This window comes from Zingiber officinale, chromosome 5A (assembly GCF_018446385.1).
Source record: "Zingiber officinale cultivar Zhangliang chromosome 5A, Zo_v1.1, whole genome shotgun sequence".
NCBI classification, from domain to species: Eukaryota; Viridiplantae; Streptophyta; class Magnoliopsida; order Zingiberales; family Zingiberaceae; genus Zingiber; species Zingiber officinale.
The window spans coordinates 12113943-12130026 of NC_055994.1; the positions used below are offsets into that span (position 1 = coordinate 12113943).

General features: G+C 37.8%; 1 non-coding gene across 1 annotated transcript; it reads left to right on the forward strand.

The window, feature by feature from the left end:
• The first annotated feature begins 10294 nt into the window (after window positions 1–10294).
• LOC121983624 lies at window positions 10295–10400 on the forward strand. The gene has a single exon (XR_006112648.1). It is a non-coding gene; the product is annotated as a small nucleolar RNA R71 (small nucleolar RNA).
• Window positions 10401–16084: the final 5684 nt, after the last annotated feature.

Here is a 16084-nt window from a genome sequence, read left to right on the forward strand (position 1 = left end):
CCTCTCTTCCTTGGATCCAAATTGAATTGGAGCTCCACTTCTTAGATAAACCCTTAGATGCCTTGATCTTAATGAACGGTCTAGATGCTCCAAAATTAATCTCCTCCTCGTTCCCTTGAAATCAAGCTAAACTTGATTTAATTAGACTCAAATCCATAGGTCTTTAGATTTCTTACAAAACCAAATTCAAAATATAATAAAAAATAAAACAATTGTAGGAAAATTATAATTAAGTCTAAAATAGGTTGATACTTTCAAAACATAATATAAATATGAAATTAAGCATGTAAGAAAGTAAAAATGCTAAGTATAAGAGTCATAATATGTCGAAATACTTGTTATCAACTCCTCCACACTTATTCTTGCACATCTTGAGCAAGTAAAGAAAAACAAGAACAATCAAAACTCATCTCCTAACAATTCCGTCGTAACACTATGAAAAATATTAAAAGAATGTTACTTAGGATCATTAAGTTTTAAGAATCAAGGTATTCATGGTTCCAAATTTTACACAAGTCAACAAAAATGATAATTTCAATCAACTTGAATATATTAAGCATGATAGAATCTCACAATGTAGATAAATGCACTAATGCTCACATAAATAATAAATATGAAAGTGGAGCTCTTTCAAAGCAACTCATGATATTGTACTACTATATGCTTGTTTATTTTCTACTTTTCTATTTTTGTAAACACAAGTATACATGAGTCAAGAGGACTTATGATGAATAATAATGAAACCACATGCAAACAAGAGAACAAGAAGGACAAACAACAAAGGGAACCAAAGAGAATATGAGAGCATTGAGGATAATCAACATGATGAATACAATCAAGTAATATGCACTAAAATTCACATAAACATCCAACACTCAATTCCCCCTGCACATTTTCAATGTGATACACAAACAATCACTTATAACATCTCCAAAATGCATGCATGTATTAACAACTTAACTCATGAGCATCTCACAATAACAATGTCAAAGAGTATACATCAATCTTTTCATAGAGATGTTCCTTCTTGTTCATCACTAACAAAATACACAAATGCTTGAGAAAATTTTTCTCCTTTTTTTCCTTCTTTTTCAACTTTTTTTCTTTACTCCTCCCCCTGTTGGTTGGTCCTAGGAAGATCGTACCGGTTCCACTGTACAAAAATTTTGTACAAGTGTTGAATCTTTCCTAAACAACTTATTGTGTTTTTTAGAAATTAAATTAGGAATCGCAAATGGAACTTAACATTATTGATTCCAAATTTAACTTATATGTTCTTAATGGTTTAGACTTGGATCGCAAGCGGAACTTAACACTATTAATCCAAATCCACCTATGTTATAAATTCAATTAAATATTAATTTAAAAAATTAGCTTCCAGGATTGCATGGCGAGGTACTGCCCTTCTTGGGTATGGGATCATCCACCACCGCCTAGACAAAGCCTTTTAAGGAAATCTAATATTTAATTTCCTTATATAACTCTAGGTTTAACCAAAAAGAACAATCGAATCACAAATTTGAAAAATAAAAAAAATACAAACTCGAATAACAAATTCGACACTCTAGAATCATATGCCTCTTGTGTTTAAAAATTCATACAAAGAAAAACTAGCATGATGCGGAAAATAATTACTAGTTATACCTTTCTTTGTATGCAACGACCTCTTGATCATCTGCCGTATTCCTCGCCTCCTCTTGGACGCGTGTGGGCGACGAACCTCCAAGATGAATAGCACGCAAAAAGCTTCTTCCTCCTTCTCTAAAATTCGGCCACCACCACCATCAATGAATAAAAGAGAGCAAGGGGAAAGGAAAGGGGAGAGGACCGACCACAAGAGAGAGCACAAGCAAGAGAATAAGAATTGATTTCTCATGAGGCCTCTCCTCCCCTTCTTTTATAATACTTGCCCAAGATAAATAAGGAAAGATTTTTACAAAAATTAAAATCTTCCTCTTGTTTTCCTTTCCTCCTTTTTGATTCCTTTTTTCTCCTCTTGATTGATTTAATTGATTGGTCGACCCCTTGCTTGGGCACCAAGCAAGGGTGGCCGACCCTAAAAAGAGGAAGAAAAAATCTTGTAAAAATTTTATAAGCAAAGAAGGAAAGCTCTTATAAAATTTTACAAGCTCTCTTTTAATTTCCTAAAGGAAAATTTTAAAACAAGTTTTAAGATTTAAAACTTCTCATTTAAAATTCCCTTTTTTAACATGGTTACAAAAAAGGAAAGTTTTAAATCTAGAACTCTCTTTTTTAAAAACCATGTGGATAGTTAAAAAAGGAAAGTTTTAAAACTTTTAAAACTTTCTTTTAAACCATGTGACCTAATTCAAATAAGGAAAGTTTTTATAAATTTAAAATATCTCTTTTAAAACTTGTAGTTATCTACAAAGAGAAGATTTTAAAAATTTAAAACACCCCTCATAGTTTGAATTATGGTGGCCGACCCCTTCTTACTTGGGCACCAAGCAAAGGGCCGACCCCTTTGAGGAGGAAGTGGCTGGCCCCCATGGCTTGGTGACCAAGCCATGGGTCGGTCCCCTCCTGGACACCAAGATGGGCTTTTCATGAGTGGGTTTGAGGCTTCATTGAGGCTACGACAGAGATCAAGAGGAGAAATTGGTTTTGGCCTCCCGATAAGTTCGAGTATCCCGTGTTTGCCCCGAATACACAACTCAAGTTCATCAATAACAACTCATTCCACTAGAAAGTTATTATTGCACTACCGCACCAATCCCAAATTACATTATGCACTCCTTCTTATCATGAGTGTGTTAGTCTCCCTGTGTTTAAGATATCGAATGCCCATTAATTTAATTGAGTTACTGATAACTCACTTTAATTAATATCTTAGTCCAAGAGTAGTACTACTCAACCTTATCATCATGTCGGACTAAATCCACCTGCAGAGTTGTTACGTTCCGCAAGTGTACGGAAATGTCGCAAGTAATATAAAAGATTATCGTATCCATAGGGACTGGAATAAGCACTAGAAATGTCTCAATGCGAATTAGCTAAACAACTATCCAATTGTTTCAAATGCAAAGTGAAAGTAAACAAATCTAATATTAAAGATCAACAAACAAGAATTTAGTGTTTTGGGTTATGATAAAGGGAGATTCTAGGAGTTTCGATTTCTTTGTAAGATTTCTTGAATGTAAATGGTTCACCAATTCTTATCCCTCAATTGCCAAACACTTGTAGAAAGTTGCCGGTTCTCTCTTGCAATAGATAACCGGCTAAGGACTGAGAAATGTATCTAAATATGATCAATTAGACGTGAACCTACGTTGTCCTTACACAGAAGCGCACCTATTACTATGCCTTCCTCGGATATCAACATAGAAGCCCACAACTTATTAATCTATCAAGATACAAGAAACTAATCACAAGATCCATCCTACTCTCTTGAATATTCCTATTTCCTCTTCAAGATTATCTCTCAAACGTCCTTACACGGGCTTGCACCTGTCACGTGGATCCCTCGGATGATCGAGTGAGAATTTATCTTTACAAAGTCCACAAGAAATCCAAACAATCAATCAAGAATGAGAATTAAGTACAAATCACCATTAATCATTTAAGATCTAATTGATACAAGCAAGACAATGTCATTGAAACAAGAAATTGGCAAATCCATAAGAGATTACATCAATCCATCATACAAATACTCCCTTAATCCTAGAATACAAGATCTACTCCATGAATCGAGGAAGAATACCCGAAGAAATAAAGATTACAAGCATTTCTTAAATCCCCAATCCAAGAAACCAAGAAAAGGGGGAAAGAGAAAACTTATCTAAGAAGCCTCGTCTTTGGATCCAATCCTCGCTCCGAGTCGAAATCGTCAAGAACTCCTCTCGAGAAATCCTCCCAAGAATGGGAGGATACCGCCAAATCTTGCCTTCTCCCAAAGGGAGAGATCCCTTTCAATTCATGAAGGAGGGTTTAAATAGAGGAGGAAATCGGGCGCTACACGGCCCCATGACACGTGTGAAATTCACACGGCCATGTCCAGCTCCTTCTCTGCCAAGCTGCACTGCTGTGTCACACGGCCAGGACCCTTCTGTTCTCTGGAAATGCTACAGGCCGTGTGGTGCACATGCCCCGCTCTGAAACCTCACTGCAGTGTAGATCTACACGGCCATGTAAGGCATCTGCTTTAATTTCTTCAAATCAAGACACAACCATGTGAGATTCACACGACCATGTCCTCTTCCCTTCCTGTTAAAACTACACGGCCGTGTGTGGTACACGGCCTGATGCTCTCTCCCTTCAATTCCTTCCAAGCTTGGCCGAGGACGCATAATCTTCACCAATTTCGACTCCTGTGTACAGAAAATGCACAAAAAGCAGATCTCCGAACCAAAAGAGTAAATATGCTAAAAGGAAAGCTGGAAGTATAAAAGTGCATAGATCAAGCATGCTTAAAGTATGTAAATGTGCGTAAAAACATGCATAAAAGAGTATATAATCTACGCACATCACACCCCCAGACTTAAACCTTTGCTTGTCCTCAAGCAAAATGCTGCAGTCTAAATTCATATGTTCTACAACACATTCATAAAACCTAGTGCACTTTCCTAACTCTATCAAAAAGTTTCATTAACAAGCGTGATCATGGAAACAAGTAAAGTATGGTTCAAGCATAAGAATCTTGTGCACAATGTAAAAGTAACTCAACACCCTTCAAGATTCAATCCATGTCCTAGTCAAGTCGTCATCAAATTCTCAACTTGGTTCCTAATGTTTCCAGTGAAAGACAAGTAACCAGTGATAGGCACTTACTCACCATTCACTTGGTTCATAATTCTCAACTAACCCAAGGTCTCAAAGGTGTGCTCAATCTCAAGGGAAGCTAAGCAGTCATTTTCCCAGTAACCTAACTCGGTCTCAAAGGGGTGACTTGCTAGATTCCACTCATGACAACTGTTTTTTATATCCCTTATTTTTTTTAATTTTTTTTATAAGTGTTTGCATTGTGCAAAACTTATTCACAAATGTACTTTTAGCACACATGTTGAGATATTTTGATTTTTCCAAATGAGCTTTAATGATTTGAGCCTCATCCAGTAACCAAAATGAAAGTTGAGAAATCACCATGTAAACCAAGTACTAAGCAAACAAGATGAATCATGACTATTTCAATGACATCAACTATTCAAGGATCAAGCACAAGTGTAGTGAAGATAAAATCCTTAAGGTTGAACCAAAAGTAAAACTCATCACCATAAGATTTTTAGCTTATTAATGCTTCCCAAGATAGAAAAAAGAACTACACAAAGTTTACTACTAGCATCATTCGAACATCATGAATCAAGACAATAATCGTGCTAACATTTCACTTGAATCCAAGAAAGCATATAAGTGAAGATTTGATGTTCTCAATTTTTTTTTTGCTATGATTATTTCAAAAACAAGCAAAATAAAGCAACAAGCAATGAAAATAAGAACCAACATGAAAAACTAACAAAAACTAAAAACTACATGACACCCCCCCAGACTTAAACTTTTCATCGTCCCGATGAAATCAATATGGTGGAGGAGGTGGAGGTGGACGAGGGAAAGGAGGTCTACGACGTGGTTGGCCAATAGGAAAACTAGGAAAACTTGGAATCTCACCCAAGGATCTATGATACTCATATAAAGCATCTACTTGTTGGCTAGTAAGCATCATGCTCTGCATAAAATCTCTCATCCTAGCCTGATCAGTATCATAATCCTGCACAAACTCAGCCACTTGACCTTGAAAATTCCTCGTAAACTGAAAATGATTTTGTATCTCCCTAAACTGATCATCAGATAAAGAGAAGCGCCCCTCCAACATTTTTCGTTGGGCATCTTGCTTCTCATGAAGTGATTCTAGAGACGTACGAAAATCTGAAAAATCAAACCTAGAAGATCCCATGCCATATGCAAAAGAATGCCTGGCAGGCTCCATTAAACTAGAAGGCTGCGGGTGTCCAGATGACGAGGGCTCATGATGTGGCTCAGTGTCTCCAGGTATAGAAGGGTTATCCTCAAAATCTAACTCAGAAATTACCCAATTAGCCGGGTTACGAATAGTAGTTCGTTCAGGAAAAGGAAGGGGTAAAGGAGAACCACTCCTCCTAGGAAACGCGAAACCATTCTCATCCCGAACGATCATTTTCATAGCAAGACATGCATCAATGTCAATCATGTCATTACCATGAATTATTTCCAACCCATCAACATCAAGATTTAAATTATAAGCTATTCGGGTAATCAAACCACCAAAAACAATTGATCCCGATGATGCCCTAGCAGATCTTAATAAGGTTTGAACAAAATGAAAACCAGAATCAAATTCAACCTTATAAAGCATAGACCATAAAGCATAAAGCTCTATCTTTTTAACCACCCCATCACTCTCTCCCCTACCAAAAATAATTTTACTCATGACTCTATGTAGATACCTAAAGATGGGGTTTTGCATATGGGAGGCCTTAGCTCTTGAAGGCTCATAAGGTTGATCTAACCCAGTTATTGCATTCCAAAAATGATTCCAATTAAACCTTGGATCAAACCTACAAGGGCTACCGGTGGTTAATCCAAAACAAGAATTAAAGTTACTAAATGCCCATAGAAATTCTTGATTCATTAGTCTAAATGAGATTTTTCCAAAATAATCATCTTCATTAGTAAAATGAACATCCAATGAACTTAAAAATTCCAAAACAAGACGAGGATATGTAGGCAAATGTGTGTACATAATATCACTCTAATCCAAAAACCCAATCATCAAATCTACATCTTCCCTAATTCCAAGCATATCAAGAACAGTTGGGTCCATATATCTAGTACACACTATCTTTCTATTGACAAGAATTGCAAATCTAGTTACTTGATCATCATTTCTAAACACAATATTGAATTCATTGTCATTACCTTCGTTGCGTGAAGTCCTTTTGCCTTTGCCCTTCACTGGTTGTTTTCCTTTGTCCCTTGATGGCTCCTTCTCTTTGTCTCCACTGGATCCACCACCTTCTTTGCGAAGTTTCTTCAAAATGTTGGACATCTTGATGAGTTTAGATAGGGGAAGAATTGTCTAGGGTTAGAAAAATGGAACTCAAAGAACAAAACTTCAAAGAGCAAAGATCTTAGGTTAGGAGAACAAAAAGTCCAAGTCTTAGAGAGGAGGAGAATCCGGATCTAAGAGATCTTGAGAGATTAGAGAGGAGTTTTTAAGAGATTGGGAGAGAAAGAGATGTTTTGGAGAGTTGGGGGTGTGCGGAACACGACCAAGATCTGGCCGTGTAAGGTAGAAAGAAGACTTTAATAACTCTCCTACACGGGCCGTGCAGATCCACACGGCCTCCCCCTCTTCCTTCTTTGGATTCTTCGCACGGCCGTGTCTGGGACACGACCTCTCCATCTTTCTTCTCGGAATTCTTTGCACGGCCGTGTTTGGGACACGGCCTAGACCTTTTTCTCCTCAGGAGATCCTACACGACCGTGTCTGGATGACACGGCCCAAACACTTCCCTTCTCTGCAACCTTTGCCTGACCATGTATAGTGTTGGGGTTGCAAGGTTGCAAACATAGTCCCATATTGAAAACACATGGAAAAGATCATGGGTTTATAAGAGAAAGATATCTCCATTGGCATGAGGCCTTTTGGGGAGAGCCCAAGAGCAAAACCATGAGGGCTTAGGCCCAAAGTGGACAATATCATGTTATTGTGGAGATATCTAAATTCTTTTCGATCCTACAATTGGTATCAGAGCCCGGACTGCCAGAAGGTTTAACCGTCGACTGTGCACAAGAGGTATGGTCTGATTGAACTATGTGAGTATAATATTGACCTCGAACAAAGAAAGTGGGGGCTCCTATGTTCGGATCAAGAGGACCAGACACCAGGCAGGAAGTCCTAGTAGGTCGGGTGGCCCGAGGGGCAGGAAGTCCTAGTTGCGGCTAGACAATGAAGTCCTAGTAGGTCGGGTGGACCGAGGGGCAGGAAGTCCTAGTTGCGGCTAGGCAAGGAAGTCCTAGTAGGTCGGGTAGACCGAGGGGCAGGAAGTCCTAGTAGGTCGGGTAGACCGAGGGGCAGGAAGACCTGGTGGGTCAAGGATCGGACGTGGGAAGCCCATGGTCCTTTGTTTGAGGGGGGGATTGTTGGGGTTGCAAGGTTGCAAACATAGTCCCATATTGAAAACACATGGAAAAAATCATGGATTTATAAGAGAAAGATATCTCCATTGGCATGAGGCCTTTTGGGGAGAGCCCAAGAGCAAAGCCATGAGGGTCTAGGCCCAAAGTGGACAATATCATGCTATTGTGGAGATATCTAAATTCTTTTCGATCCTACATATAGCACACGGCCGGGCTCTGTTTTGCACCTAACCTGAAAACAAAATCAAAAGAATGCTTCAAACTAAAAGAAATTAAAATACAAATCAAAACTAACTAAAAGAACCCTTGGGTTGCCTCCCAAGAAGCGCTTGTTTAAGGTCTTTAGCTCGACCAAACTTGATTATTCACTTCTTTTCCTCACCCTTGGAGGACAGATATACTTTTCGTTTTTGTTGGGAGATCTTCTCCCAACATCTTCCACCACATTGTCTCCTTCGTTTGGTGGCCTTCCATGAGGATGGAAATTCCATTCCTCAAGTTTATAAATACTTGTCCTGCTACAAGCATTTAAAAGAGACGAGACATGGTTAGAGATATTAGATAAATCATATTCCAACCTTTCCTTACCAATTACCAAAGAAAGCTTATGATTTTTGACATCAATTATAGCTCCAGCTGTAGCAAGGAAAGGTCTTCCTAATATGATAGGAATCCTGGGGTCCTCTTCCATGTCCAACACAACAAAATCTGTGGGAATAACATTCCCATCCACCTCTACCGGCACATCTTCTATAATACCCAAAGGGTACCTACAGGAATGATCGGCAAGTTGAAGTACCATAGTAGTAAGTTTAATGTTTTTGAGACCTAATTTATTACAAATTGAATAGGGAATGAGGCTAACACTTGCCCCCAAATCACAAAAAGCTTTTTCAAAAAATTCTTTTCCTATGCTGCAAGGAATATAAAAGCTCCCTGGGTCCTTTAGTTTTGGGGAAGTGTTCTTCTCCAAAATAGCACTACATTCCTCACTAAGCGCAATGGTCTCAACCTCTCCTCTTCTTCTCTTGTTTGACATGAGATCCTTCAGGAATTTGGCAAATCTAGGCATTTGAAGAATAGCATCAATAAGAGGTACCTCTACACAAATTTCCTTAACTTTTTCTAAAAACTTGCCAAATTCTTCATCTTTCTTGAGCATTGTAAGTCTCTGAGGAAAAGGGACAGCTTTGCTCTGATGGTTCAGTGGGAGAGTCTCTTCAACCTCAATGGTACTCTCCTCATTAGCTTGAATCTGATTTGGTATAAGAGGAGAGAGCTCTTCTTCTTTTTGTATCCCTTTTGGAGCAGTCACTTGGGAGTCTCCCAAGGTCCGTCCGCTCCTAAGCTCAATTCTATTGCAATGCTCCATAGGATTCACATCAGGTTTTCCTGGAAGTTGTCCTGGTGCTCCGGATGATGAGGAAGCTAGTTGGGCAATTTGACTATCCTGGATCTTTTGATGCTTTTCAGAATTATCCATTCTCTGAATGAGCTTTGCTAAATCTTGCTTCATTTCATTCTGACTTGAGATAATTTCTTCAAGCATCTTTTCAATATTTGACTTTGGTAAGCCTTGAGAAGATAGATGTTGAAAATTTTGTTGCCCAGCTTGAAAATTTGGTCTTGCCCCCATAGATGGTCCTTGATCTTGATTATTTCTGTAAGAAAAATTGGGATGGCTCTTCCATCCAGGGTTATAAGTATTTGAGTATGGGTTGTTCCGCCTTTGATTGTAACTCATGATTGCATCACATTGTTCCAGTTGATTGATTTGTGCAGTGATAGCTCCCAATGGACATGAGTCATTTGAGTGCTCTGAACTCCCACATACTTCACAAGATGTACTAATAGCATTGACCATATTAACACTAGTCCCCATATTCTCAAATTTCTTTGTAAGAGCATCCAATTTTGCAGACAAAAGAGTGACTGCATCTACATCAAACTTCCCTGATGCTTTAATTGTTGGGTTTACAGAAGAATAGCCACCACTTCTTTCATTTGCCCATTGATGATGATTTCGTGCTACACTGTCAATAATTTCTTCAGCTTCATCTAAACTTTTATTCATAAGTGCCCCTCCAGCAGCTGAATCAAGGGACACTTTGGTATGATAGTTGATACCATTATAAAAAGTGTGCAAACTAACCATCTTTCCAACCCATGATGTGGGCATTGTCTGAGCATACTATTATATCTATCCCATGCTTCAAAAAGAGATTCTGAGTCAGTTTGCTTGAAACTTACAATTAAATTCCTCATATGAGCTGTTTTGCTTGGTGGATAGAATTTATCAAGAAACTGTTGCTCACACTGCTCCCAAGTGGTGATGCTATTAGGGGCCAAAGAATTCAGCCATTGCTTTGCCCTATCTCTTAAAGAAAACCCAAATAATAATAATCTAACTGCTTCTGAAGGAACTCCATTCATTTTTATGGTACCACATATTTCATAAAAGACCTCTAAGTGTTGATTGGGGTCTTCATGAGGTCCTCCACCAAATTGGTTCTGCTGCACCATAGATATAATTGCCGGTTTGATCTCAAAGTTATTAGCTTCCACTGAAGGTCTTGAAATACTAGATCGAAAACCTCTTGCATAAGGTGCAGCATAATCCTTGAGTGGTCTATTCGCCATGTTCAAATGTTCCTGTTCTTCAATTTGCCTTTGCAGAATTCTTCTTTTATGAAAAGTTCTGTCAATCTCAGGGTCAAAAGGAAAGAATTCTCCTGCAAAGTTAGATCTTCGCATACACAAGAACAAGATAGCAAATGACAATTCAAAAGAAAAAGAAAATAAATAAAAGAATCAAAAATGCAGAATTGAATTTGTACAAAAAGAATTAACAAGAAGTAAAAGTTATACAAGAAAGTAAAAACAAAAATCTAATGATTAGTTACAACTATGCAATATGAAAGGAAAACAAATGTTATGTTTAGTCTAACTCAATTGATAATTCCTAATGTTATAGCGCAGTCCCCGGCAACGGCGCCAAAAACTTGTTACGTTCCGCAAGTGTACGGAAATGTCGCAAGTAATATAAAAGATTATCGTATCTACAGGGACTGGAATAAGCACTAGAAATGTCTCAATGCGAATTAGCTAAACAACTATCCAATTGTTTCAAATGCAAAGTGAAGGTAAACAAATCTGATATTAAAGATCAACAAACAAGAGTTTAGTGTTTTGGGTTATGATAAAGGGAGATTCTAGGAATTTCGATTTCTTTGTAAGATTTCTTGAATGTAAATGGTTCACCAATTCTTATCCCTCAATTGCCAAACACTTGTAGAAAGTTGCCGGTTCTCTCTTGCAATAGATAACCGGCTAAGGACTGACAAATGTATCTAAATATGATCAATTAGACGTGAACCTACGTTGTCCTTACACAGAAGCACACCTATTACTATGCCTTCCTTGGATATCAACATAGAAGCCCACAACTTATTAATCTATCAAGATACAAGAAACTAATCACAAAATCCATCCTACTCTCTTGAATATTCCTATTTCCTCTTCAAGATTATCTCTTAAACGTCCTTACACGGGCTTGCACCTGTCACGTGGATCCCTCGGATGATCGAGTGAGAGTTTATCTTTATAAAGTCCACAAGAAATCCAAACAATCAATCAAGAATGAGAATTAAGCACAAATCACCATTAATCATTCAAGATCTAATTGATACAAGCAAGACAATGTCATTGAAACAAGAAAGTGGCAAATCCATAAGAGATTACATCAATCCATCATACAAATACTCCCTTAATCCTAGAATACAAGATCTACTCCATGAATCGAGGAAGAATACCCGAAGAAATAAAGATTACAAGCATTTCTTAAATCCCCAATCCAAGAAACCAAGAAAAGGGGGAAAGAGAAAACTTATCTACGAAGAAGCCTCGTCTTCGGATCCAATCCTCGCTCCGGAGTCGAAATCATCAAGAACTCCCCTCGAATCGCCCAAAAATCCTCCCAAGAATGAGAGGATACCACCAAATCTTGCCTTCTCCCAAAGGAGGAGAGATCCCCTTTCAATTCATGAAGGAGGGTTTAAATAGAGGAGGAAATCGGGTGCCACACGACCCCATGACACGGCCGTGTGAGATTCACACGACCATGTCCAGTTCCTTCTCTGCCAAAGCTGCACGGCCGTGTGACTCACACGGCCAGGACTCTTCTGTTCTCTGGAAATGCTACATGGCCGTGTGGTGCACATGGCCACCACCTGCTTGGCCTCTGGAAACCTCACACGGCCGTGTAGATCTACACGGACATGTAAGGCATCTGCTCTAATTTCTTCAAATCAAGACACGGCCGTGTGAGATTCACACGGCCATGTCCTCTTCCCTTCCTGTTAAAACTACACGGCCGTGTGTGGTACATGGCCTGATGCTCTCTCCCTTCAATTCCTTCCAAGCTTGGCCGAGGACGCATAATCTTCACCAATTTCGACTCCTGTGTACAGAAAATGCACAAAAAGCAGATCTCCGAACCAAAAGAGTAAATATGCTAAAAGGAAAGCTGGAAGTATAAAAGTGCATAGATCAAGCATGCTCAAAGTATGTAAATGTGCGTAAAAACATGCATAAAAGAATATATAATCTACGCACATCAAGAGTTTAACATGACAATCCTTATGAGCTCCTCTTTGGGACATTATCAACCTAGATGACTAGGACACAGTTTCCTTCTATAATCAACAACACATACTATAAGTAATATCATTTCCCAACTTATCGGGCCTTTTGATTTATCGAGCTAAATCTCACCCTTTGATAAGTCAAAGAAATAAATACTAAATATATGTGCTTGTTATTATATTAGAATTAAGAGCACACACTTCCATAATAACTAAGGTGTTGTTCTTTTATTAAGTCAGTATAAAAAGAACTTACCTTAAATGGTCCTACTCAATATAGTTAGAGTGTATTAATGTAATTTATTAGTCAAGATAAACTAATACTTAATTACACTACGACTATTCTAATGGTTTGTTCCTTTCCATCTTAGTCGTGAGTAACTGTTTATAATTTATAAAGAATTGATAACATGATCTTCTATGTATGACACCACATACCATGTTATCTACAATATAAATTAATTGAACAACTACACTTAGCAAATAAATGTAGACGTTTGACCAAATGTGATTCTTTATTTCAAAATAAATGTTTACAAAAGCCAGACTTTTAGTATACACTCTAACACCCCCCCCCCCATTTTTTCACTTTGAGTATATAAAATTTTTTTTTTCAACAACCATTCGTCCTTACATATTTAGCCCCCCACTTAAACTTGTCGGTCTTAGACAATGTAACAATCATGATATCATCTAAAACTCACAATAATAGGAGGCTAAAAATACACCAACAAGGATGTGACAGAAAATATAACTCATCATGCAATCACTCAATACTCTCATCCCATGATCAAGAAAAGAATAAGCCGATAAAGATATAATAGAGAAAATATAATGACAATGAAAAGATATGACAAGGGAAGTACAATGAACATGTAAGTATGATAATAAACCTCACTAGGTGAATAACAAAATATCATGAATAATCTAACAAGATAGAGCCCATCACCATAATAAATGACTAAATACAATTAATGTATCCAACCATACCAAGGAAACCAAAACTTGACAGTCACACATAACTATCTTTTACAATTCTCAAAGCATTATAAAGCGACATGTAGGGAGATATGACTCAAAATCAAGAAAGGTATATACAAGACCAAACAAAGCGTAAAACAAAAAAGCAAAGTATAGAAGCAAATAAATATGCAAGCATAAAGATCAAGGAAAGAAGAAAAAGAAAGGAACGAAACGAACTCCCCTTTATTCCTGGCGGCTGAAAGTGGTTCGATAATAATAACCAAGCTGGGAGTGGGATGGTTCAAGTGGAGGAGAGCACTTTTTCTTCATATGATCAATGTCATCGAGTGCAACTCCCTCCATCCTCGTCGCCTTAAAAGTCCCTCCAAGTAGTTGGAGACGGTTTAGTTATAGTATCCACTCTGGAGGAGGAATGATAAGAATAGAGGTAAGCATCGCTTCCTCCATCTTTGTCTCCTCAAAGGTTCTCTCTAGTGGGCGGAGGTGGTTTATTCATAGCATCCAATCTAGGGGCTATATTATTGCATGGGCAGTCAGGGCTATCTTCAGCATAAATGTTGGAGGCTTTAGCTCAACTAGGAGTTTCCAGTCTGGGGGCCTCCAGTTATCCATCGCCCTTGTGGGAATCAGCTCATCAACATCATCATCCTTGAAATATCAACAACTTCAACAATTTGACATGCATCATCATCAACAATAACATCAAAATCTAAAACATCAGTAACTTCATCACAGATTTTGCATGCATCAACAATATCACTAGCATAATCAATAACAACTTCAACATCACCATACATCACAATAGAGGAGTCCTATAGAGCTGCAAAATCAGGGACAATACAATCACCAACTCTACATTCCATCTTTTTGAGCACATCGACACCATCAAAAAAATTCTCTAAGAGAAATAGACTAGACTCTTGTGTTTGTCATTGGCAGATGAATGATGTAAATTAATCTAATTGTATTTGTAATTTTTGACTTAATTTCTCAGCTCGTTGCTGGGCCTGGACATTATAGTCTTCATGTTGCTGCTAGGATTGGAGCATATAGTTTTCATGTTGTTGTTGCATTTGCAATGTTTGTTGATATAATTGCAATGTTAATTTTTGCATAATCTCTTCAAATCCTTGCACAATGATTTCTTCATTAGAGCTCTTGAATGTATCAGAGTCATTCTGAAAGGATTATTTGAGTGTTAAACCTAAATGAAGAACATTGCAAGTATGAAACTAGTCCAAATAAATTAAAAACAATGCAAATATAAGAAACATACTCTAACTTAAATTACGACTGCAAGGAAATTAAATGAGACTTAAAGTAAAGCATTGAATGAAACTTACATGGAATGAAACCTAATCTAACATAATTTCTCCAAATGAAATACATAAACACAAGCTAAAGCAGGGCAAACAATCTAACTAGAGACATTACAAAATTTAAGCATAACAAATGGAAGAGCATTTCAACAAACACCAAGTGGGCATAAATCAATGAAACTTAAATGCGTGCAATTTAAACATGGAAGGTCAAATTGAATACAAGCATTCCATCACAATCATTAATAACATTTAAATGCATAAAACAACCAACACAGAAGAAACCACCAAGTGCACGCGAATGAATGGAGCTTCTCCCTTGATTGTCGTATGGATGATGGCGACTGTAGAAGATATCAGACCTTCCACTTCTAACTTGAAGAGAGGGCTACCAAATCAGATATGGATGAAAGAGGATGGCATGGCCCGTCGGTGACGACGATGAGGAAGGTGGTGGTGGCACTGCCGACCTTCGTGGTGGGCGATGGAGAGCAGAGAAGAAGTTGCGTGAGCAAATACAAAATCGGGGGTTAATGGCGTGTGTGAGAGATGAGAGGAGAAGGATTTCTTAATGGGTTTTGGGTAGAGTGAGATCCGGATCCATTAAGAGGAAAAGAACCATTAGTTATGGATTGAAATTGAGTTTGAGATTGTGTTAATGAATTGGGCTTTTAAGATTGGGCTTCTCTCTTCCTTGATCCAAATTGAATTGGAGCTCCATTTTTTAAATGAGCCCTTGGATGTCTTGATCTTGAAAAATAGCCTAGATGCTCTAAAATTAATCTCCTTTTTTCCTTTTAAATCAATCCGAATTTGATCACACTCAACTTAGATACATGACTCTTTGAATTTTCTACAAAATCAAATTAAAAAAAATACAAGAAATAACATCATAATTATAGAAAAATTATAATTAAGTCCAAAATATGTTCATACTATTAGTGCAGGGAGCACCATAATCGAACTTATGTTTTGATATTATCAAAACTTCAAGTTAAGTCTTGT